Consider the following 24303-nt stretch of genomic DNA (forward strand, 5'->3'; position numbering starts at 1 on the left):
TGCGGAGGAACTTCTTCACCCAGAGAGTGGTGAACCTGTGGAATTCTCTACCACAGAAAGTTGTTGAGGCCAATTCACTAAATATATTCAAAAAGGAGTTAGATGAGGTCCTTACTGCTAGGGGGATCAAGGGGTATGGCGAGAAAGCAGGAATGGGGTACTGAAGTTGAATGTTCAGCCATGAACTCATTGAATGGCGGTGCAGGCTAGAAGGGCCGAATGGCCTACTCCTGCACCTATTTTCTATGTTCCTATGGTCGAGGACACTAATGTTGGTGCGTCTGTCCTCCCGGGGGATTTGTATGATCTTGCAGAGACATCGTTGGTGGTATTTCCTCAGCGACTTGAGGTGTCTACTATACATGGTCCATGTCTCTGAGCCATACAGGAGGGCGGGTATTAGAAACATAGAAACATAGAAAATAGGTGCAGGAGTAGGCCATTCGGCCCTTCAAGCCTGCACCGCCATTCAATGAGTTCATGGCTGAACATGCAACCTCAGTACCCCCATTCCTGCTTTCTCGCCATACCCCTTGATCCCCCTAGTAGTAAGGACTATATCTAACTCCTTTTTGAATATATTTACTGAATTGGCCTCAACAACTTTCTGTGGTAGAGAATTCCACAGGTTCACCACTCTCTGGGTGAAGAAGTTTCTCCTCATCTCAGTCCTAAATGGCTTACCCCTTATCCTTAGACTGTGACCCCTGGTTCTGGACTTCCCCAACATTGGGAACATTCTTCCTGCATCTAACCTGTCTAAACCTGTCAGAATTTTAAACGTTTCTATGAGATCCCCTCTCATTCTTCTGAACACCAGTGAATACAAGCCCAGTTGATCCAGTCTTTCTTGATATATCAGTCCCGCCATCCCGGGAATCAGTCTGGTGAACCTTCGCTGCACTCCCTCAATAGCAAGAATGTCCTTCCTCAAGTTAGCAGACCAAAACTGTACACAATACTCCAGGTGTGGCCTCACCAAGGCCCTGTACAACTGTAGCAACACCTCCCTGCCCCTGTACTCAAATCCCCTCGCTATGAAGGCCAACATGCCATTTGCTTTCTTAACTGCCTGCTGTACCTGCATGCCAACCTTCAATGACTGATGTACCATGACACCCAGGTCTCGTTGCACCTCCCCTTTTCCGAATCTGTCACCATTCAGATAATAGTCTGTCTCTCTGTTTTTACCACCAAAGTGGATAACCTCACATTTATCCACATTATACTTCATCTGCCATGCATTTGCCCACTCACCTAACCTATCCAAGTCACTCTTCAGCCTCATAGCATCCTCCTCGCAGCTCACACTGCCACCCAACTTAGTGTCATCCGCAAATTTGGAGATACTACATTTAATCCCCTCGTCCAAATCATTAATGTACAATGTAAACAGCTGGGGCCCCACCACAGAACCTTGCGGTACCCCACTAGTCACTGCCTGCCATTCTGAAAAGTACCCATTTACTCCTACTCTTTGCTTCCTGTCTGACAACCAGTTCTCAATCCATGTCAGCACACTACCCCCAATCCCATGTGCTTTAACTTTGCACATTAATCTCTTGTGTGGGACCTTGTCGAAAGCCTTCTGAAAGTCCAAATATACCACATCAACTGATTCTCCCTTGTCCACTCTACTGGAAACATCCTCAAAAAATTCCAGAAGATTTGTAAAGCATGATTTCCCTTTCACAAATCCATGCTGACTTGGACCTATCATGTCACCTCTTTCCAAATGCACTGCTATGACATCCTTAATAATTGATTCCATCATTTTACCCACTACCGATGTCAGGCTGACTGGTCTATAATTCCCTGTTTTCTCTCTCCCTCCTTTTTTAAAAAGTGGGGTTACATTGGCTACCCTCCACTCCATAGGAACTGATCCAGAGTCTATGGAATGTTGGAAAATGACTGTCAATGCATCCGCTATTTCCAAGGCCACCTCCTTAAGTACTCTGGGATGCAGTCCATCAGGCCCTGGGGATTTATCGGCCTTCAATCCCATCAATTTCCCCAACACAATTTCCCGACTAATAAGGATTTCCCTCAGTTCCTCCTTCATACTCGACCCTCTGACCCCTTTTATATCCGGAAGGTTGTTTGTGACCTCCTTAGTGAATACCGAACCAAAGTACTTGTTCAATTGGTCTGCCATTTCTTTGTTCCCCATTATGACTTCCCCTGATTCTGACTGCAGGGGACCTACATTTGTCTTTACTAACCTTTTTCTCTACATATCTATAGAAACTTTTGCAGTCCGTCTTAATGTTCCCTGCAAGCTTCCTCTCGTACTCTATTTTCCCTGCCCTAATCAAACCCTTTGTCCTCCTCTGCTGAGTTCTAAATTTCTCCCAGTCCCCAGGTTCACTGCTATTTCTGACCAATTTGTATGCCACTTCCTTGGCTTTAATACTATCCCTGATTTCCCTTGATAGCCACGGTTGAGCCATCTTCCCTTTTTTATTTTTACGCCAGACAGGAATGTACAATTGTTGTAGTTCATCCATGCGGTCTCTAAATGTCTGCCATTGCCCATCCACTTTCAACCCCTTAAGTATCATTCGCCAATCTATCCTAGCCAATTCACGCCTCATACCTTCAAAGTTACCCTTCTTTAAGTTCTGGACCATGATCTCTGAATTAACTGTTTCATTCTCCATCCTAATGTAGAATTCCACCATATTATGGTCACTCTGCCCCAAGGGGCCTCGCACAACGAGATTGCTAATTAATCCTCTCTCATTACACAACACCCAGTCTAAGATGGCCTCCTCCCTAGTTGGTTCCTCGACATATTGGTCTAGAAAACCATCCCTTATGCACTCCAGGAAATCCTTCTCCACCATATTGCTTCCAATCTATATGCATATTAAAGTCACCCATGATAACTGCTGCACCTTTATTGCATGCACCCCTAATTTCCTGTTTGATGCCCTCCCCAACATCACTACTACTGTTTGGAGGTCTGTACACAACTCCCACTAACGTTTTTTGCCCTTTGGTGTTCTGCAGCTCTACCCATATAGATTCCACATCATCCAAGCTAATGTCCTTCCTAACTATTGCATTAATCTCCTCTTTAACCAGCAATGCTACCCCACCTCCTTTTCCTTTTATTCTATCCTTCCTGACTGTTGAATACCCATGGATGTTGAGTTCCCAGCCCTGATCATCCTGGAGCCACGTCTCCGTAATCCCAACCACATCATATCCGTTAACATCTATTTGCACAGTCAATTCATCCACCTTATTACGGATACTCCTTGCATTAAGATACAAAGCCTTCAGGCTTGTTTTTTTAACACCCTTTGTCCTTTTAGAATTATGATGTAGTGTGGCCCTTTATGTTTCTTGCCTTTGTTTACTCGGCCTTCCATTATTGCTTTTTACCTTTCTACCATCTGTTTCTGACTCCATATTACTTCGCCCTATCTCGCTGCATTGGTTCCCATCCCCCTGCCATATTAGTTTAAACACTCCCGAACTGCATTAGCAAATGTTACCCCTAGGACATCAGTTCCAGTCCTGCCCAAGTGCAGACCGTCCCTTTTGTACAGGTCCCACTTCCCCCAGAACTGGTTCCAATGTCCCAGGAATTTGAATCCCTCCCTCTTGCACCAATACTCAAGCCACGTATTTATTCTAACTATCCTGCTCCCTCTACTCTGATTAGCACGTGGCACTGGTAGCAATCCAGAGATTACTACCTTTGAGGTCCTACTTTTTAATTTAACTCCTAGCTCCCTAAATTCAGCTTGTAGGACCTCTTCCCACTTCTTACCTATATCGTTGGTACCTACATGTACCACGACAACTGGCTGTTCACCCTCCCTCTTCAGAATGGTCTGCAGCCGCTCCGAGACATCCTTGACCCTTGCACCAGGGAGGCAACATACCATCCTGGAGTCTCGGTTGCGGCCGCAGAAACTTCTATCTATTTCCCTTACAATAGAGTCCCCTATCACTATAGCTCTCCCACTCTTTTTCCCACCCTTCTGTGCAGCAGAGCCAGCCACGGTGCCATGAACTTGGCTGCTGCTGCCCTCCCCTGATGAGTCATCCTCCTCAACAGTACCCAAAGCGGTGTATCTGTTTTGCAGGGGGATGACCGCAGGGGACCCCTGCACTACCTTCCTTGCACTGCTCTTCCTGCTGGTCTTCCATTCCCTAGCTGGCTGTGGACCCTTCACCTGCGGTAAGACCAACTCGCTACAAGTGCTACTCACGTCATTCTCAGCATCGTGGATGCTCCAGAGTAAATCCACCCTCAGCTCCAACTCCGCAACGCGGTCTGTCAGGAGCTGGAGGCGGATACACTTCCCGCACACGTCGTCGTCCCTGAGTTCCCACATGGTACAGGAGGAGCATAACACGTGACCGAGCTCTCCTGTCATGACTTAACCCTTAGATTAACTTAAATTGGCAACAACAATGCTAAAGTTTACTCACTGTTATAGAAGAGAAAAAAGAAAAGCTACTTACCAATCAACAGCCAATCACTTATCCCCTTGGCTGTGACGTCACCTTTCTGTTTCTTTCTACTTCTTTTTTGCCCTCTCCCTGTAGCTGCACCGGCTAGCCTTTTGTAGGCCTCTCGCTGACCCCGGACTCACGTCTCTCCACGCACCTCCCGACGCCTCTCGCGGCCTTTTGTAGGCCTGTCGCTGACCCTGGACTCACGTCTCTCCACGCACCTCCCGATGCCTCTCGCGGCCTTTTGTCGGCCTCTCGCTGACCCCGGACTCACGTCTCTCCACGCACCTCCCGATGCCTCTCGCGGCCTTTTGTAGGCCTCTCGCTGACCCCGGACTCACGTCTCTCCACGCAACTCCCGATGCCTCTCGCGGACCATGAGCTTGGTGGCAGATTTGAGGGCCTGGTCTTCGAACACTCTTTTCCTCAGGCGGCCGAAGGCTGCACTGGCGCACTGGAGGCGGTGTTGAATCTCGTCATCAATGTCTGCTCGTGTTGAGAAGAAGCTCCCGAGGTATGGGAAGTAGTCCGCGTTGTCCAACGCCATGCCGTTGATCTTGGTGACTGGGGGGCAGTGCTGTGCGGCGAGGACAGGCTGATGGAGGGCCTTTGTCTTACGGATGTTTAACGTAAGGCCCCTGCTTTTGTACGCCTCGGTAAATATGTCGAATATGTCCCGGAGTTCAGCCTCTGTATGTGCGCAGACGCAGGCGTCGTCCGTGTACTTTAGGTCAATGACAGAGGTTGGGGCGGTCTTGGACATGGCCTGGAGACGGCGAAGGTTGAACAGGTTTCCACTAGTTCTGTAGTTTAGTTCCACTCCAGCGGGGAGCTTGTTGACTGTGAAGTGGAGCATGGCAGCGAGGGCGATTGAGAAGAGGGTTGGGGCGATGACGCAGCCCTGTTTGATCCCGGTCTGGACATGGATTGGGTCTGTAATGGATCCGTTGGGTGGTGTGACTCCTGTCAGTGGAGAGTTTTCCGCTGATTCCCATAAACTTCAGTTTTACTAGGGCTCCTTGATGCCACACTTGGTCAAATGCTGCCTTGATGTCAAGGGCAGTCACTCTCACCTCACTTCTGGAATTCAGCTCTTTTGTCCATGTTTGGACCAAGGCTGTAATGAGATCTGGAGTGGTCCTAGCGGAGCCCAAACCGTGCATCGGTGAGCAGGTTATTGGTGAGTACCATTTGATAGCACTGTTGACGACACCTTCTATCACTTTGCTGATGACTGAGAGTAGACTGATGTGGTGGTAATTGGCTGGATTGGATTTGTCCTGGTTTTGAGGACAGGACATACCTGGGCAGTTTTCCACATTGTCAGATAGATGCCAGTGTTGTAGCTGTAATAGAACAGCTTGGCTAGAGGCGCGGCTAGTTCTGGAGCATAAGTTTTCAGCACAACAGCCAGGATGCTGTTGGGGCCTATAGCCTTTGCTGTATCCAGTGCGCTCAGTCGTTTCTTGATATCATGTGGAGTGAATCGAATTGGTGGAAGATTGGCTTCTGTGATAGCGGGGACTTCAGGAGGAGGGCGATATGGATCATCCTCTTGGCACTTCTGGCTGAAGATGGTCGCAAACGATTCAGCCTTGTCTTTTGCACTCGTGCTGGGCTCCACCATCATTGAGGATGGAGATATTTATGGACCCTCCTCCTCCCATTAGTTGTTTAATGGTCCATCACCCTTCACAACTGGATGTGGCAGGACTGCAGAGCTTTGATCTAATCCGTTGATTGTGGGATCGCTTAGCCCTGTTCATAGCATGCTGCTTCCGTTGTTTAGCATTCATGTAGTCCAGGGTTGCAGCTTCCCCATGGCACCTCATTTTTAAGCACACCTGGTGCTGCTCCTGGCATGCTCTTCTGCACTCATCAGTGAACCAGGGTTGGTCCCCTGGCGTGTTGGTAATGGTAGAATGAGGGATATGCCGGGCCATGAGGTTACAGATTGTTGTGGAATACAATTCTGCTGCTGATGATGGCTCATAGTGCCTCATGGGTGCCCAGTTTTGAGCTGCGAGATCTGTTCTGAATCTATCCCATTTAGCACGGTGGTAGTACCACACAACACGAAGGAGGGTGTCATCACTGTGATGACAGGATTTTGTCTCCACAAGGGCCTTGCGGTGGTCACTGCTACCAATGCTGTCATGGACAGATGCATCTGTGACAGGTAGATTGGTGAGTACAAGATCAGGGTGGTTTTCCCCTTGTGTTGGTGCTCTCAGCATCTGCGGAAGGCCCAATCTAGCAGCTGTATCCTTCAGGTCTGCTACCGAGCCACTCTTGGTGATGGACATTGAAGTCCCCCACCCAAGTACATTCTGTGCCCTTGCTACTCTGTGCTTCTTCCAAGTGTTGTTCAACATGGAGGAGTACTGATTCAGCAGCTGAGGGAGGGCGGTAGGTGGTAATCCAGGAGGTTTCCTTGTCCATGCTGGACCTGAAGCCATGAGACTTTATGGGGTCTGGAGTCAATGTTGAGGACTCCCAGGGCCACTCTCTCCCGACTGTCTACCACAGTGCCACCACCTCGGGTGAGTCTGTCCTGCCGGTGGGAGAGGACATAGCCAGGGATGGTAATGGAGGAGTCTGGGACATTGGCTGAAAGGTATGATTCTGTGAGTATGACTATGTCAGGCTGTTGCTTGACTAGTCTGTGGGACAGCACTCCCAATTTTGGCACCTGATGTTAGTGAGAAAGACTTTGCAGGATATGCCTTTGTCGTGTCCGTAGTTGTTGTCGAGGTTAATGCCAGGTGGTCCATCGTTTTATCTCCTTATTATTTTTCGTAGTCGTTTTTTACAACTGGGCGGCTTGCTAAGCCATTTCAGAGAGCAGTTAAGAGTCAACCCATTGCTGTGGGTCTGGAGTCACATATAGGCCAGATCGGGTAAGGACGGCAGATTTTCTTCCCTAAAGGACATTAGTGAACCAGATTACGAATCCAGTAACATCATCACTATGCTACCATTCCCGAGAATAGTTATTAGAACAGTGGACTGAGGAATGTCATGCCAACACATTAAGCATTCCTACACCAAAAAGAAAAAAAAGTCGTCGGTACGTCTCAAATCTGGCAACTTCGGGACCGAGACTGTCCTGATTTTCGGATTTTTCCGGATTTCAGACAAGAAAATCAAGATCGTACGTATGCTACCGAGACAGACACAGTACTAATCGTGGCGTGGGTCAGGTCGGGTCGAGGGTAATTCGGCAAGGCTCGGCAAGTCTCGGACCGATCGCATACCATTTAAAACATAGCAGCGAAGCTAATAACTAGCCCGGCCCACCGGTTTTTAGACAATAATTCCGGATTGTATTTTACTGATTATCAAATGGGATTTTCTCAAAAATGTCTGGTTTTCGGACAATTCCGATTTTCAGACAGCCGGATTTGAGACCTTGTACCTGTAGCGCCTTTCACAACCTCAAGATGTCCCAAAGTGTTTTACAGCCAATGAAGTATTTTTGAAATATAGTCACTGTTGTAATGTAGGAAACATGGCAGTCAATTTACTGTATTGCTATTATTTGTGATTCAGTATTAATGGATTAGAACATTAGAGCATGAGAAATAGGAGCAGGAGTTGGCCATATGGCCCTTCGAGCCCATTCATTAAGAGTATGGCTGATCTTCTACCTCAACGCCACTTTCCCGCACTATCCCCATATCCCTTGATTCCCTTCGTGTTCAAAAATCTATCAATCTCTTTCTTGAATATACTCAACGATTGAGCATCCACGGCCCTCTGGGGTAGAGAATCCTTAAGTGGGAAGAAATCTCTTCCCATCTCAGTCCTAAATGGCCAACCTTTATCCTGAGACTGTGACCTCAAGTTCTAGTCTCTATTGTTGCAATAATAATGATTCCATATTAATGAATTGTTATTATATTAATGCGTGCCCAAGTGATCACCAAGTGCAAACATGCGTTGTCCATCAGTCTGCTCGGCAGAATTAGAGGAGCGCAGACATCTTAGGGGATTGTGGGGCTGGAGGAGATTACAGAGATAGGGAGGGGCGAGAACATGGAGAGACTTGAAAATAAGGATGAGAATTTTGAATTAAGGCGTTGCTTAACCGGAAGCCAATGTAGGTCAGCAAGCACAGGGGTGATGGTTGAGCGGGACATGGGCAGCCGAGTTTTGGATCACCTCTAGTTTACGTAGGGTAGAATGTGGGAGGCCAGCCAGGAGTATGTTGGAATAGTCAAGTCTAGAGGTAACAAAAGAATGGATGTGTGCTTCAGCAGCAGAAGAGCTGAGGCAAGAGCGGAGACGGACAATGTGACGGAGGTGGAAATAGGCGGTCATAGTTATGTTGCAGATATGTGGTCGAAAGCTCATTTCAGGGTCAAATATGACACCAAGGTTGCAAGCATAATGACAAGTAAATATGAATGCATTGTAAACATTTTTTTGCATTTCCCATTTACTGGTTTTCAGTTCTATTGTGAAAATATAGAACTGCGTCAATATATCATGGAACATATTTGTTGAACAGAAATTGATATGAAAGCAGATGCGTTCCTCTGTTTTTATTGGTCCTTTCCAAGATATGTTCAGATGTTACACTCACGTGCTAAATAGAGTGGAGGGAGTTATGTACTTTTTCGGGTTAAAGAGCAACACAATTCACCAGAATATTTCGTAGTTTTCTTATATAGTTTACGCATGAAAACATATTCAATAAAATTGCAGTGTGTTTATATAAATAATTTTGACATTCAATAACAATGAAGTATATTTGAGAATTATATAATTGGGGGTCGCCGGGCTGATTGCAGTGCGGGCAGGCACAGCAGGGAGTGGCGAGAGTTTGTAGAGAGAAGTGACCGGGCCCAGGAGAGGCGTGAGTTTCGGGCCCAGAAGAGGCGAGGGCCCAGGGGCAGCACGGGCCAGCCCACATGTGTGCGCGCTAGGTCCATGCAGCAGAGCTGCTCTCCAGTCGTCTGGGTAATCCTTGCTATTGGACCAAGACCTAGCTCTATTAAGCCCGTGTGGTTGCTGGTGTGCAATGGCCACCACATGTAAAAAAAATCCAAGCACAGCATGTTCCACCATTCAAGATCTAGTTCGGGATCCGGAATATTAGGTCCTTCATTGAAACACCTGTGAACTCATCCCTTTTTGGCGTGGAAGCAAGTTATCCTCGCTTCGAGGGAATGATGAATTGTGGGTAGATTTTCAACTTGCCACCTGAGCGCATCAGCCGCCCATTATAGAAACTGCTCGATTATGACTGAAATCATGCGGCCGATACGCAGTGATGGATTTACACTGCGGCAGCAAGTTGAAAAATGGTGACATTTTCTTGCCTTTCGCTCTTTTAGGTCCCAACATGTCACATATCATATCCTGGCTGTGAATTGCTCCACAACCCTTGCCAATGCTCGCTCCTCCTTTAGGACCCTCCTCAAAACCTTCTGCTATGATCAAGCATTTGGTCACCTGTCCTAATGTCACCCCCTTTACTACAGTGTCAGTTTTTGTCTGATAATGCCTCTGTGAAGTGCCTTAGGATGGTTTACTATCTTAAAGGTGCTATACAAATGCAAGTTGTTTTTATTTTGAGTTGGCTGCAAGGAGGTGAGAAGCCTGCTGGTGACATTCCCTCGTTCCCTGTAGGAAGAGTGCTTGATCCCAGCACAGCATGCTCCCAGCTGGTCAGGTGGGATGGAGCACACAGTGCTATCAAACTCCTCTCAACCTTTTCTGCTCCAAGGAGAACAACCTCAGCTTCTCCACTCTATCCAGGTAACTGAAGTCCCTCAGCCCTAGAACCATTCTTGTAAATCTTTTCTGCATCCTCTCTAAGGCCTTCACATCCTTCATAAAGCTATAGGTAAGGAGGATACAATCACTGTCACTAATGAAGTAGTACTCGGTAAAATAATGGGACTAAAGGTGGACAAGTCCCCTGGATCTGATGGCTTACATCCTAGGGTCTTAAAAGAAGTGGCTGCGGAGATAGTGGGTGCACTGGTTGTAATCTACCAAAATTCCCTGGATTCTGGGGCGGTCCCAGCAGATTGGAAAACCGCAAATGTAACGCCTCTATTTAAAAAAGGAGGCAGTCAAAAAGCAGGAAACTATAGACCAGTTAGCCTAACATCTGTCATTCGGAAAATGCTGGAGTCCATTATTAAGGAAGCAGGAACATTTTTGAAAAGCATGATTCAATCAAGCAGAGTCAGCATGGCTTTATGAAAGGGCAATCATGTTTGACAAATTTACTGGAGTTCTTTGAGGATGTAATGAGCAGGGTGGATAAGGTGGAACCAGTGGATCTGGTGTATTTGGATTTGCAGAAGGCATTCGATAAGGTGCCACATAAGAGGTTACTGCACAAGATAAAAGCTCACAGGGTTGGGGGTAATATATTAACATGGCTAGAGGATTGGTTAACTAACAGAAAACAGAGTCGGGATAAATGGGTAATTTTCCGGTTGGCAAACAGTAACTAGTGGGGTGCCGCAGAGATCGGTGCTGGGTCCTCAACTATTTACAATCTATATTAATGACTTGGATGAAGAGACCGAGTGTAATGTAGCCAAGTTTGCTGATGATACAAAGATGGGTGAGAAAGCAAATTGTGAGGAGGACACAAAAAGTCTGCAAAGGGATATAGACAGGTTAAGTGAGTGGGAAAAAATTTGGCAGATGGAGTATAATGTGGGAAAATGTGAGGTTATCCACTTTGGCAGAAATAATAGAAAAGCAAATTATAATTTAAATGGAGAAAAATTGCAAAGTGCTGCAGTATAGAAGGACCTGGGGGTCCTTGTGCATGAAACACAAAAAGTTAGTATGCAGGTACAGCAAGTGATCAGGAAGGCAAATGGAATGTTGGCCTTTATTGCAAGGGGGATACAGTATAAAAGCAGAGAAGTTCTGCTACAACTGTACAGGGTATTGGTGACCCTCAAAGCCTTCCTGATAAAGCACAACATCCCCACCGACACCTGGGAGTCCCTGGCCAAAGACCGCCCTAAGTGGAGGAAGTGCATCTGGGAGGGCGCTGAGCACCTCGAGTTGCGTCGCCGAGAGCATGCAGAAATCAAACACAGGCAGAGGAAAGACTCCCCTGCCACCCTTTCCTTCAACGACTATCTGTCCCACCTGTGACAGAGACTATGGTTCTCGTATTGGACTGTTCAGCCACCTAAGAACTCATGCTAAGAGTGGAAGCAAGTCTTCCTCGATTCCGAGGGACTGGCTATGATGATGATGATGATGATGATGGTGAGGCCACACCTGGAGTACTGCGTACAGTTTTGGTCTCCGTATTTAAGGAAGGATATACTTGCATTGGAGACTGTTTAGAGAAGGTTCACTCGGTTGATTATGGAAATGAGGGGGATGACTTATGAGATTGAGTAGGTTGGGCCTATACACATTGGAGTTCAGAAGAATGAGAGGTGATCTTATTGAAACATATAAGATAATGAGGGGGCTTGACAAGGTGGATGCAGACAGGATATTTCCACTCATAGGGGAAACTAAAATTAGGGGACATAGAGCTCAATTTTCCCCAGTGATTTGCGCCATTTTTTTGGAATAGGCTGCTTTTTCTGCCGTATTGAGTCAAATTTTTGGCGTATTTATTTTTTTCAAACTTTCCCCCTGTGATCTGCGCTGTCGTAACTGACTTAGTTACGATTTTTCTAGGCCAGTTTTATTTTTACGCCCTCATGTCTGCGCCTGTTTTTTCAATTGTTCGCAGTTTGGCCAACATTAGGTTGGCATATCTGGCCACTTCTGAAAAACCTTCTGGTGAGTTAAGAAAACCAGCGCACATTCACAAATCTGCGCTGAAAGACACCATTGTTTTTAAATCGAAGATTTTGGAGGGAGTCAAGAACAGTCAAAATCAATAATAAAGTTCAACTTTTTTTTACCTGTCAACGTAGAAGTGTAAATTTGTTGGATTTCACAAGTTTTCTCATTTTTTACTCACTCACTCACCACCAGCGAACGTCTTGAAGAAGGCCTGGAGGGTTGTAGGCTTAGTTGGCAGAATCGGCCTCGCGCCCGGACACAGTGGCCCGGGGTTCGGCTACAAAAAAAGCCGTGGGCGGGGGGAAGGGTGGAAGAAAGGAGAGGAGGGAGAGATAGCCAATCTTACAGCTTGTAGGCCGGGGAGAGGGAGGGAGGGAGAGAGAGACGATCTTACAGCTTGTAGGCCGGGGAGATGGAGGGAGGGAGAGAGAGACGATCTTACAGCTTGTAGCCCGGGGAGGGAGAGAGAGAGCCGATCTTTCAGCTTGTAGCCCGAGGAGGGAGGGAGCTAGCCGATCTTTCGGCTTGTAGCCTGGGGAGGGAGGGAGCTAGCCGATCTTTCGGCTTGTAGCCCGGGGAGGGAGAGAGATAGCCGATCTTACGGCTTGTAGCCCGGGGAGGGAGGGAGAGGAAGCGAGAGAGCTGATCTTACGGCTTGTAGCCCGGGGAGGGAGGGAGAGGGAGCGAGAGAGCTGATCTTACGGCTTGTAGCCCGGGGAGGGAGGGAGCTAGCCGATCTTTCGGCTTGTAGCCCGGGGAGGGAGGGAGCTAGCCGATCTTTCGGCTTGTAGCCCGGGGAGGGAGGGAGCTAGCCGATCTTTCGGCTTGTAGCCCGGGGAGGGAGCGAGATAGCCGATCTTTCGGCTTGTAGCCCAGGGAGGGAGGGAGCTAGCCGATCTTTCGGCTTGTAGCCCGGGGAGGGAGCGAGATAGCCGATCTTTCGGCTTGTAGCCCGGGGAGGGAGGGAGCTAGCCGATCTTTCGGCTTGTAGCCCGGGGAGGGAGGGAGCTAGCCGATCTTTTGGCTTGTAGCCCGGGGAGGGAGGGAGCTAGCCGATCTTTCGGCTTGTAGCCCGGGGAGGGAGAGAGATAGCTGATCTTTCGGCTTGTAGCCCGGGGAGGGAGCGAGCTAGCCGATCTTTCGGCTTGTAGCTCGGGGAGGGAGGGAGCTAGCCGATCTTTCGGCATGTAGCCCGGGGAGGGAGAGAGATAGCCGATCTTAAGGCTTGTAGCCAGGGAGGGGGAGGGAGAGGGAGCGAGAGAGCTGATCTTACGGCTTGTAGCCTGGGGACGGAGCGAGATAGCCGATCTTACGGCTTGTAGCCAGGGAGGGGGAGGGAGAGAAAGGTCACAAGTTTCAAGGGGGGGTGGGGTTGGGGGGAGAGACGAGACTCTGAGGGCTCAGCGACAACTATTCCACATGTATATGTTTACTGTTTGGAGCTGTTCCGTAATGTTGTGTTGTGTTAATGGAACATAGTTCAGTTTTAATGTAAAATATATTTTATTCAAAAGTTTACAATAACGTAACTTTAATAAAATTATTCTGATATCAAACTTCACTTTAAGATCACTCTTTAAGATCACTTAAAAACTTTAAGATCACTTATAAACTTGTAAATTTACATAACGAACAAAAAACTTTTAATTTGAGAACAGTTACAACAGTAACAATAATAACAACAACAATAACAGCAAAGAAAGGCTGCAGCCATCTCTCCTCCCCCTTATTCTAAGACCGCCCGCTGTGCTTGATCTTGTACTCTCCATCACCCCTGCCCGCAGGCGGTGGCACAGTGTTTCTGGGCTTGGTACCAAGTTTATTTCTTCTAACATCTCGGGTACTGCGCACCTCTTGAGGGTGGGGGGGGGGGGAGGGGTGGGGGCGTCAGCGTCAGGCAGCAAGTTGGAGGGCCCGGCTTTGGGCTCTTCAGAGGCTGGTGTGGGGATTGCAGTGGGAGTGGCAGTTGATTCTGTCAATGGGCGCGGGATCTGGGCGTGTTCCCTTATTGCAGCAGCTAACTCCAACATGCCGTCCCTCATGCACCCTAACTGTGTTTCAGTGGCCTGCAACATTCCCTCCCTCATGGCCAGTGACCTGGTTTGCACTACCTCTGATATTCCTTCCCTCATGGCCACTATTCCCTCACTGATGGTCCAGGATATCATTCCCATTTCTCATGAGAGTGTTGTTACTTCTCCTGACAGTCCCGCTACCTCATCACTCACCCCACTGATGGCGTCCAGGAGTGATCGGATAAAGTCAATACTTTCCGCACTCAATGACATCATCTGAACCACATCTGTTAGATCCTGCACCTCAGGAGAGCGCGGTCGAGCTCTCCTTCCCCTCCTCCCCATGGGTGTGGCTCGTACCCCAACACTGGGACCCGCAGCCTGGGACAGTGGGGCCCTGGGCGTGCTTCGCTGCACCACACCACTGGGACCCGCAACCTCGGAAGGTGTGAAACCATGGAATGTCCCACCAGTGCTCAAACCACTAGTCACAGAAGGGGCTGGACCTCCATGAGTGACACCTCCTCCAAAGTCAGTACAATAGTAGGAGCTTCATCCAGCTCCATCCCCTCCCCCTCATGTTCTTGGTCTGGATGGTGAGATTGGAAGATGTTCTCCTCTTCAGGCTCATCCTTGTCTGAATCTTCTTCTGCATCGTCTGGGTTTGCCTCAAGTTCTGCAAAATATAACAGAACAGTCAAATGGTTAGCAGCAGAGGAGGGGGCAGGATGGGTGGCATGAGTAGGCTCACACATCGCAGGCCACGATGAATTTTCAGGACTTACCCTCTCCCTCGAGTATGGGCCCAGCTTGTGCAGTACTGATTGTTTTTCTCCAGGCAGGACCCATCAAAGCAGTGACCCTCTCTTCCAAGGGTGTCAATGGGTGCAGGTTTGCTTGGCCTCCTCCTGTTCGAGTTCTTTCTCTTTTATTATGTGCCACCTTCCTCTGCAAAATTGAAAATGCAACTTTATAGAGAGGGTGTCTTTCTGCTGGGTGGGGCACATACAGCTAGTCACATTTACAATTGCATTGAATAAATGAAAATATTACTTACACTAACTATTTGACCAAGGTCGCGCCATTTCCTTTTACACTGGCTCCCAGATCTTGTGGTGTTCACCATTGCACAGTAATCTTCCGCAACTTGGTTCCAGCGTTTCTTCATTTCTTTGGGTGGAACTTTTATGTGACCTCTGCTGGTATCCAGCTCCTGCCATCTGTTCTCAATTACAGTAATTAGTGCTTGCACTTCATCCTGTAAGAAATTCTTGGTCCTTGCTCCGCGTTGCATCTTGTACTGCTGCAGCTGTGATTTTTCCAATGCTCACACAGCACTCCTTCTCACACACACACACACACACAACTGGCTCTTTAAAAATGGCTGATTGCCAAATCCGAGCTGTACTGAGCCTGTGCGTCCATTGGAACGACGTCAAAAGTGTAACTTTTTTTCCCGCGCAGGCGCAGAAGGTATGGCATCGTTTTTTGGCACAAATAACAGGCTCCACCCCCCTGAGGCGACTGGACACGCTGTGTGGTGCCAAATTCAAATTATAGATCGGAGAAACTTTGGCAAAATATTTCTGGTGCATTTCTGGCCTAGAAAACCTGGCGTAACTCTGGCAATATGCCAGAAAACCGGCTTGGGGAAAATTGAGCCCTTAGTCTTAGAATAAGGGGCCGCCCATTTAAAACTGAGATGAGGAGGAATTTCTTCTCTCAGAGGATTGTAAATCTATGGAATTCTCTGCCCCAGAAAGCTGTGGAGGCTGGGCCATTGAATAAATTTAAGGCAGAGATAGACAGAATTTTGAGCGATAAGGGAGTAAAGGGTTATAGGGAGTGGGCAGGGAAGTGGAGCTGAGTCCATAATCAGATCAGCCATGGTCTTATTGAATAGTGGAGCAGGCTCGAGGGGCCAAATGGCCTACTCCTGCTCCTATTTCTTATGTTCTTATAAAGTGCAGTGCCCAGTATTGGACACAATACTTCAATGTTTTATACAGTTTCATCATAACTTCCTTGCTTTTGTACTCTATGCCTCTGTTTATAAAGCCTAGGATCCCGTATGCTTTTTTAACTGCTTTCTCAACTTGCTCTGCCACTTTCAACGATCTATGCACATATACCCCCAGGTCTCTCTGTTCCTGCACCCCCTTTATAATTGTACCCTTTAGCTTATATTGCCTCTCCTCTTTCTTCCTACCAAAATGTGTCACTTCGCACTTTTCTGTATTAAATTTCATCTGCCTTGTGTCTACCCATTGCACCAGCCTGTCTATGTCTTCTTGTGTGGAATATAAACACCAGCGCAACTCGTTGGGCCGAATGGACTGTTTCTGTGCTGTATGTTCTAAGTCATTCTGTATAATATTAAAGGACCATATAATGTGTGAATTTACCACATGCAGTCCAAGAATTATTGTTTGTCGCCATCCAAACACTTCTCCTTGATTTATCTCACCATTCTCCCCCTTGTTTCTACCTTGCGGGTGGTATCCCGCATTATGGGCCTTTCATTTAAATAACGGAAGTAAGATTTTTCTTTGTAAATTCACATTGCAGGAGGTTTGTGACAGTCTCGTCTGCACAGCACCTATCCTGTCCTAACGCATGTTGTGCTAGACAGTTTTCGCCAGTGTGTGAATGGTCTAACTGGAATGGCCTTTCTTCATCACATTCTAAGCAGCCTGTTTGAAAGCACTGGTGATGAGATGGCCCTGAAATCCCTGTCCTCTGCTTCCTGCGGGCGCTCGACAGAAAATGCTTAAAAAGATGCGCACCAACTTTTTCCTGCTGCGCCCACCAGCGATCCCGGTCCTGAGGCCTCCTCGGAGCGGGTGCACGCCTGGACAGATGTAGAGCTGGACAGGAGTCACATGGCACTGGGCAGCCAATCCAGGTACAGTATTTTCTCATTCATAATAATGGGAATTCCGTAAGTAGGAGTTCTCATTATTATGATTGAGAAACACCGCCCCCCCCAACATCAAACCATCAATAAAAAATAGGGGGAAAAAAATCACATATTTAACATTAATTTAAATTAAAGTTAATAAATGTCTTAGAAAAAATGTTTTTCCGATTTTTTTGAAAGTTTTAAAATTATGGTTTAAAATAAACTTACCTTAGTGGGCAGGGTTTTTAACATTAAAATGTGTTTTTTAAATTTTATTTTTATATGTTTTTGCATGTTTTAAAACTTTTACGCTGGTAAAAATAAGTTATGCGCCTGCTTTTACCAGGCACGCAAGAGTTTTAAGGACATTCGCTGGGCAAAAGATAGGTAAATACCGCAATCTTGCCCATACGAATGTCCTGACTGTGGGGATATGGAGAACCGGCTTTTGCGATGCCTTCCCGGGTCTGTACGCACTCCATATGGACCCGGGGAGGCCGGGATTTTAAGGCCGATGTTTTGTAAAATTGATTCATTTGTCTTTTCTGAGGAGTGTTGCACTGCTGTACGCACTACCACCACCCAGTGGAGGAAGAACATACTACAACAGAGCAGATTACTGTATGGTCCAAAGATCCTCCATGGTATATTCTCATTGTGACTTATTCCTTGGCTGGCAGACACTGCAAGCATTGATTGCTTCCTTCAACCTTATCTGACAAGCATAATTTAACTTGTAGTATATTTACTTCAGATCTTAATTGTGATAGGTTCAGCTTTATTAGTGATTTCCTCTTCCTTGTTGATGCTCATAGTCACATGGCGCAATCCCACAATTTACCAGTTTGTGTGATTATTATGGTCTTAATACTGTGTGGATTGTATATGGAAATAATTTTATTTTGCAAAAAGAAAGAATTGCATTTATATAGCGCCTTTCACAACCTCAAGACACCCCAAAGCGCTTTACAGTCAATGAAGTACTTTTTAAATGTAGTGGCTGTTGTAATGTAGCAGCCAATTTGCACACAGCAAGGTCCCACAAACAGCAATGTGATAATAACCAGAGGATCAGTTTTAGTGATGTTGGGGGAGGAATAAATATTGGCCAGGAAACTGGGGATCTGTTACATCCACCTGATAGGGCTGATGGCGCTACGGTTTAATGTCTCATCTGAAAGATGCAACACTCAGTACTGCACTGGAGTGTCAGCCTCGATTTTGTGCTCAAGTCTCCAGAGTGGTACTTCAACCCACATCTTCCTGATTCAGAAGTGAGAGTGCTACCCACTGAGACACAGCTTCTGATACTTCTTGCATTATTGTTTGTGCTTTATTAATATTTTTATAGTTTCTGAAGGTGATATTTTGCATAAGCAAATTATATTTTGCTTGATCGCCATGCTGCATCATTTGAAACACACGGTAAAAAAAATGGCAATCTGGTAATGCATTCCATCTATTATTTCATGAGAAAGACCCTCACAAGTAATAGGTCTGTATTTTCCCCCTCAAGGAACTGATTCCTGCTGATACTGATATGTTTCCATGGGACGACAGTGTGAAGTACCTCATGCACTTCACATGTGAGTCTAGATGGTTTTTCATATGAGATGTCAGACCTGCTATCGCTCAGTGCTTGCTTTCCAACAGGAGCTACCGGATGCACAATCAAAAGTGAGAACCCCGGCTAATCCCCCCCACCTCCCCCGCCTAAGATACCAATTATAGTGCCCCAGCTGCGAGCAGCTAACTCCGGCGGCAATGGAATCTGGTGCCCACAGCCCTTCGTGGTTTAGTGTTACACTTGCTTATCCACTTACCCACTGAGCCATTAATGGGTCCAGCTCTTTTTTCCACTCAAAGCAGTAGTGGTAACACACTGTCAGCTGATGATCAATGGGTAGAAATAAGACAGCAAACCTTTGAATTAATTCTGAATATGTCATTCTTGTCTTTGTTGATGATTTAATGGAAGCAAAGAACAGAGTCATCGATAGATAATTAGATCTTTGCTTAATGGACTGTGCTGTTCACTATTAATCATAATGAGCTGATGGTGGGGAATGCTGTGCTCAGTATTCCCAAAGGATCTGTGTCCAGTTGGCTCCTGCAGGGGGGAAAGTATTGATTGAGTGGGGCATTGAAAGTGATACCTGATTGTCAACTCTTCAAGGCAAATGTATTCTCTGTCTGTGGCGGGGACAGGACAGGACACAAATAAGTGAGCCTTTCCCTTAATTGTCTTTCTATTAGTCTCTGTGTTATACAATGTAAAGAGTGAAGAGCGAGCAAAATAAATACTCTGCTGATGAGTATGTCCCTCATCCATCCAATCCCATTGCAAAAGCAAAGGATATAAAAAGATATTGGGCTAGATTTTCCGATTGTTTTCAGCGGGTTCTCGGCGATTTTCTTGGCAGTACAACTGTTTTTCTGCCCGGCAAAAGTTTCCCCCTTAGTTTTTTAATGGTATCGCCCACATCTGAACACCCCCGCCGGGACCAAACCGCCGACGTGCAACGCAGAGAAAAATCGCCAGGGCATAAGTTTGGCCTCAATGGAAGCCCGTCCAGATCGCCAAGGGAACCGTCCTGTAAAAGCTGCTTAAACAAGGCAGTAGGTGAGCACTCTGCAAAGAAAGGTAAGTTAAAGGTTCTTTATTTTTTTTTCAAATTTTAAAACGGCAGTTAGGTGTAAAAGTATCTTGGGAATGCTTTTTATGTTTTTTTTAATTGAATTTTAAAAAAAGTTTTCCCTCCACCCTAGGCCCAAACGCAGCTGCGGACTAAATTTTAAATACTTACCGTCCATTCCGGTAAGAATCGCCCATTTTACTTGGTTTCCCTTTAACCGCAGAGAAACCACCGACAATAAAGGTGCAATGCCCATTTTCTCTTCGGGCAATTAGTTTTAATTAGTTTAAATATAAAAATGGAAATTCTCGCCAGCATTACTCACCAAACGTTAGCGGTTTTTCTGAGCGGGTAATCAGGCGTTGAGGGGCTCTGAGGAAAGTCTCGCCCATATCATCTCTAACTGCAGGTGTGTGACAAGATGTAGGTATCATGTCATTGAAGCTGCAAAAAAAATAATTTTACACTTTTATTAATTTTTTAATTCCCTCGAAAAAGAGAGTCTCTCCAGAAGTACCTCTATTTAAATGGTTAAAACGAATTAGGAGTAATTTTGGGGTAATCTTTTATTTCATATTTTTGGTCTTCTGGAAAAGTTTTAATTTACAATGTCCACAGTTCATGTCCAATTCAAGATCATTTAATGAACAAAATCGTCCCTTTACGTCTTCACTGATGATTCTTCTATATCTGATCTGCTTTGAGTACTGTTGAGGGGGATAACTCATCAGGGGAGGGCAGCAGCAGCCAAGTTCATGGCACCGTGGCTGGCTCTGTTGCACAGGAGGGCAGGAAAAAGAGTGGGAGAGCGATAGTGATAGGGGATTCAATTGTAAGGGGAATAGATAGGCGTTTCTGCGGCTGCAACCGAGATTCCAGGATGGTATGTTGCCTCTCAGGTGCAAGGGTCAAGGATGTCTCGGAGCGGGTGCAGGAGATTCTAAAAAGGGAGGGAGAACAGCCAGTTGTCGTGGTGCACATTGGTACCAACGACATAGGTAAAAAAAGGGATGAGGTCCTACGAGACGAATTTAAGGAGCTAGGAGCTAAATTAAAAAGTAGGACCTCAAAAGTAGTAATCTCGGGATTGCTACCAGTGCCACGTGCGAGTCAGAGTAGGAATTGCAGGATAGCGCAGATGAATACGTGGCTTGAGTAGTGGTGCAGCAGGGAGGGATTCAAATTCCTGGGGCATTGGAACAGGTTCTGGGGGAGGTGGGACCAGTACAAACCGGACGGTCTGCACCCTGGGCAGGACCGGAACCAATGTCCTAGGGAGACAGAGGGAAACTAGTGCTGTTGGGGAGGAGTTAAACTAATATGGCTGGGGGATGGGAACCAATGCAGGGAGACAGAGGGAAACAAAAAGGAGACAAAAGCAAAATACAGAAAGGTGATGAGTAAAAGTGGAGGGCAGAGAAACCCAAGGCAAAAAACAAAAAGGGCCACTGAATATAAAGGGGCTGCAGGAGGGGTCAAAACTAGAGATCATGGTTTAAAAAGTAGGATTAAAACACTTTACCTAAACGCACGCAGCATTCGAAATAAAGTAAATGAGTTGACGGCACAAATCATTACAAATGGGTATGATTTGGTGGCCATTACAGAAATGTGGTTGCAGGGTGGCCAAGACTGGGAATTAAACATACAGGGGTATCTGACAATTCGGAAAGATAGACAAGAAGGGAAAGGAGATGGGGTAGCTCTGTTAATAAAGGATGATATCAGGGCAGTTGTGAGAGACGATATTGGCTCTAATGAACAAAATGTTGAATCATTGTGGGTGGAGATTAGAGATAGCAAGGGGAAAAAGTCACTGGTGGGCGTAGTTTATAGGCCCCTAAATAATAACTTCACGGTGGGACGGGCAATAATCAAGGGAATAATGGAGGCATGTGAAAAAGGAACGGCATTAGTCAAGAGGGATTTTAACCTACATATCGATTGGTCAACTCAAATCGCACGGGGTAGCCTGGAAGAGGAATTCATAGAATGCATATGGGATTATTTCTTAGAACAGTATGTTACAGAACCTACAAGGGAGCAAGCTATCTTAGATCTGGTCATGTGTAATGAGACAGGAAAAATAAACGATCTCTTAGTAAAAGATCCTCTCGGAATGAGTGATCACAGTATGGTTGAATTTGTAATACAAATTGAGGATGAGGAAGTAGTGTCTCAAACGAGCGTACTATGCTTAAACAAAGGGGACTACAGTGGGATGAGGGCAGAGTTGGCTAAAGTAGACTGGAAACACAGACTAAACGGTGGCACAATTGAGGAACAGTGGAGGACTTTTAAGGAGCTCTTTCATAGTGCGCAACAAAAAGATATTCCAGTGAAAAAGAAGGGTGGTAAGAGAAGGGATAACCAGCCGTGGATAACCAAGGAAATAAAGGAGAGTATCAAATCAAAGACCAATGCGTATAAGGTGGCCAAGGTTAGTGGGAAACTAGAAGATTGGGAAAATTTTAAACAACAGCAAAGAATGACTAAGAAAGCAATAAAGAAAGGAAAGATAGATTACGAAGGTAAACTTGCGCAAAACATAAAAACAGATAGTAAAAGCTTTTACAGATATATAAAACGGAAAAGAGTGACTAAAGTAAATGTTGGTCCCTTAGAAGATGAGAAGGGGGATTTAATAATGGGAAATGTGGAAATGGCTGAGACCTTAAACAATTATTTTGCTTCGGTCTTCACAGTGGAAGACACAAAAACCATGCCAAAAATTGCTGGTCACAGGAATGTGGGAAGGGAGGACCTTGAGACAATCATTATCACTAGGGGGGTAGTGCTGGACAGGCTAATGGGACTCAAGGTAGACAAGTCCCCTGGTCCTGATGAAATGCATCCCAGGATATTAAAAGAGATGGCGGAAGTTATAGCAGATGCATTCGTTATAATCTACCAAAATTCTCTGGACTCTGGGGAGGTACCAGCGGATTGGAAAGCAGCTAATGTAATGCCTCTGTTTAAAAAAGGGGGCAGACAAAAGGCAGGTAACTATAGGCCGGTTAGTTTAACATCTGTAGTGGGGAAAATGCTTGAAACTATCATTAAGGAAGAAATAGCGGGACATCTAGATAGGAATAGTGCAATCAAGCAGACGCAGCATGGATTCATGAAGGGGAAATCATGTTTAACTAATTTACTGGAATTCTTTGAGGATATAACGAACATGGTGGCTAGAGGTGTACCGATGGATGTGGTGTATTTAGATTTCCAAAAGGCATTCGATAAGGTGCCACACAAAAGGTTAGATAGAGGTACGCGGAGTCAGAGGAAATGTATTAGCATGGATAGAGAATTGGCTGGCGAACAGAAAGCAGAGTCGGGATAAATGGAAATCGGTGGTTAGTGGTGTGCCACAGGGATCGGTGCTGGGACCACAACTGTTTACAATATACATAGATGACCTGGAGAGGGGACAGAGTGTAGTGTAACAAAATTTGCAGATGACACAAAGATTAGTGGGAAAGCGGGTTGTGTAGAGGACACAGAGAGGCTGCAAGAAGATTTGGATCGGTTAAGCGAATGGGCTAAGGTTTGGCAGATGGAATACAATGTCGGAAAGTGTGAGGTCATCCACCTTGGGAAAAAAAACAGTAAAAGAGAATATTATTTGAATGGGGAGAAATTACAACATGCTGAGGTGCAGAGGGACCTGGGGGTCCTTGTGCATGAAACTCTTTTAGGAAAAGTACACTAGCTCCTTCGAGCCGGAATTGAACCAGCGACCTAAGGATGACTTAGCTGAGTATTCCACTGCAGTCCTCCGCTCTACCAACTGAGCTATTGAAGGGAAGCAGCAAATGTTTCCGCCAATCCCAAAAGGTTAGTTTGCAGGTGCAGCAGGTAATCAGGAAGGCGAATGGAATGTTGGCCTTCATTGCGAGAGGGATGGAGTACAAAAGCAGGGAGGTCCTGCTGCAACTGTATAGGGTATTGGTAAGGCCGCACCTGGAGTACTGCATGCAGTTTTGGTCACCTTACTTAAGGAAGGATATACTAGCTTTGGAAGGGGTACAGAGACGATTCACTGGGCTGATTCCGGAGATGAAGAGGTTACCTTATGATGATAGATTGAGTAGACTGGGTCTTTACTCATTGGAGTTCAGAAGGATGAGGGGTGATCTTATAGAAACATTTAAAATAATGAAAGGGATAGACAAGACAGAGGCGGAGAGGTTGTTTCCACTGGTTGGGGAGACTAGAACTAGGGGGCACAGCCTCAAAATACGGGGGAGCCAATTTAAAACCGAGTTGAGAAGGAATTTCTTCTCCCAGAGGGTTGTGAATCTGTGGAATTCTCTGCCCAAGGAAGCAGTTGAGGCTAGCTCATTGAATGTATTCAAATCACAGATAGATTTTTAAGCAATAAGGGAATTAAGGGTTACGGGGAGCAGGCGGGTAAGTGGAGCTGAGTCCACGGCCAGATCAGCCATGATCTTATTGAATGGCGGAGCAGGCTCGAGGGGCT

At 46.2% G+C, this 24303-nt stretch overlaps 1 protein-coding gene and 1 non-coding gene across 3 annotated transcripts in view; both read right to left on the reverse strand.

Moving 5' to 3' along the window:
* Positions 1-24303, reverse strand: part of LOC139226625 (putative leucine-rich repeat-containing protein DDB_G0290503) — a 465741-nt gene that overhangs the window by 436067 nt on the left and 5371 nt on the right. For both annotated transcript variants that reach the window (XM_070857512.1, XM_070857513.1), the window contains exon 2: positions 20146-20264. The gene's annotated coding sequence lies outside the window, so the exon portion shown is untranslated. The remainder of the gene's footprint in view (positions 1-20145; positions 20265-24303) is intronic.
* trnac-gca (transfer RNA cysteine (anticodon GCA)) lies at positions 23534-23625 on the reverse strand. Its single transcript is given in 2 exon segments — positions 23534-23569; positions 23589-23625. It is a non-coding gene; the product is annotated as a tRNA-Cys (tRNA).

Source organism: Pristiophorus japonicus, chromosome 16 (assembly GCF_044704955.1).
Source record: "Pristiophorus japonicus isolate sPriJap1 chromosome 16, sPriJap1.hap1, whole genome shotgun sequence".
NCBI classification, from domain to species: Eukaryota; Metazoa; Chordata; class Chondrichthyes; family Pristiophoridae; genus Pristiophorus; species Pristiophorus japonicus.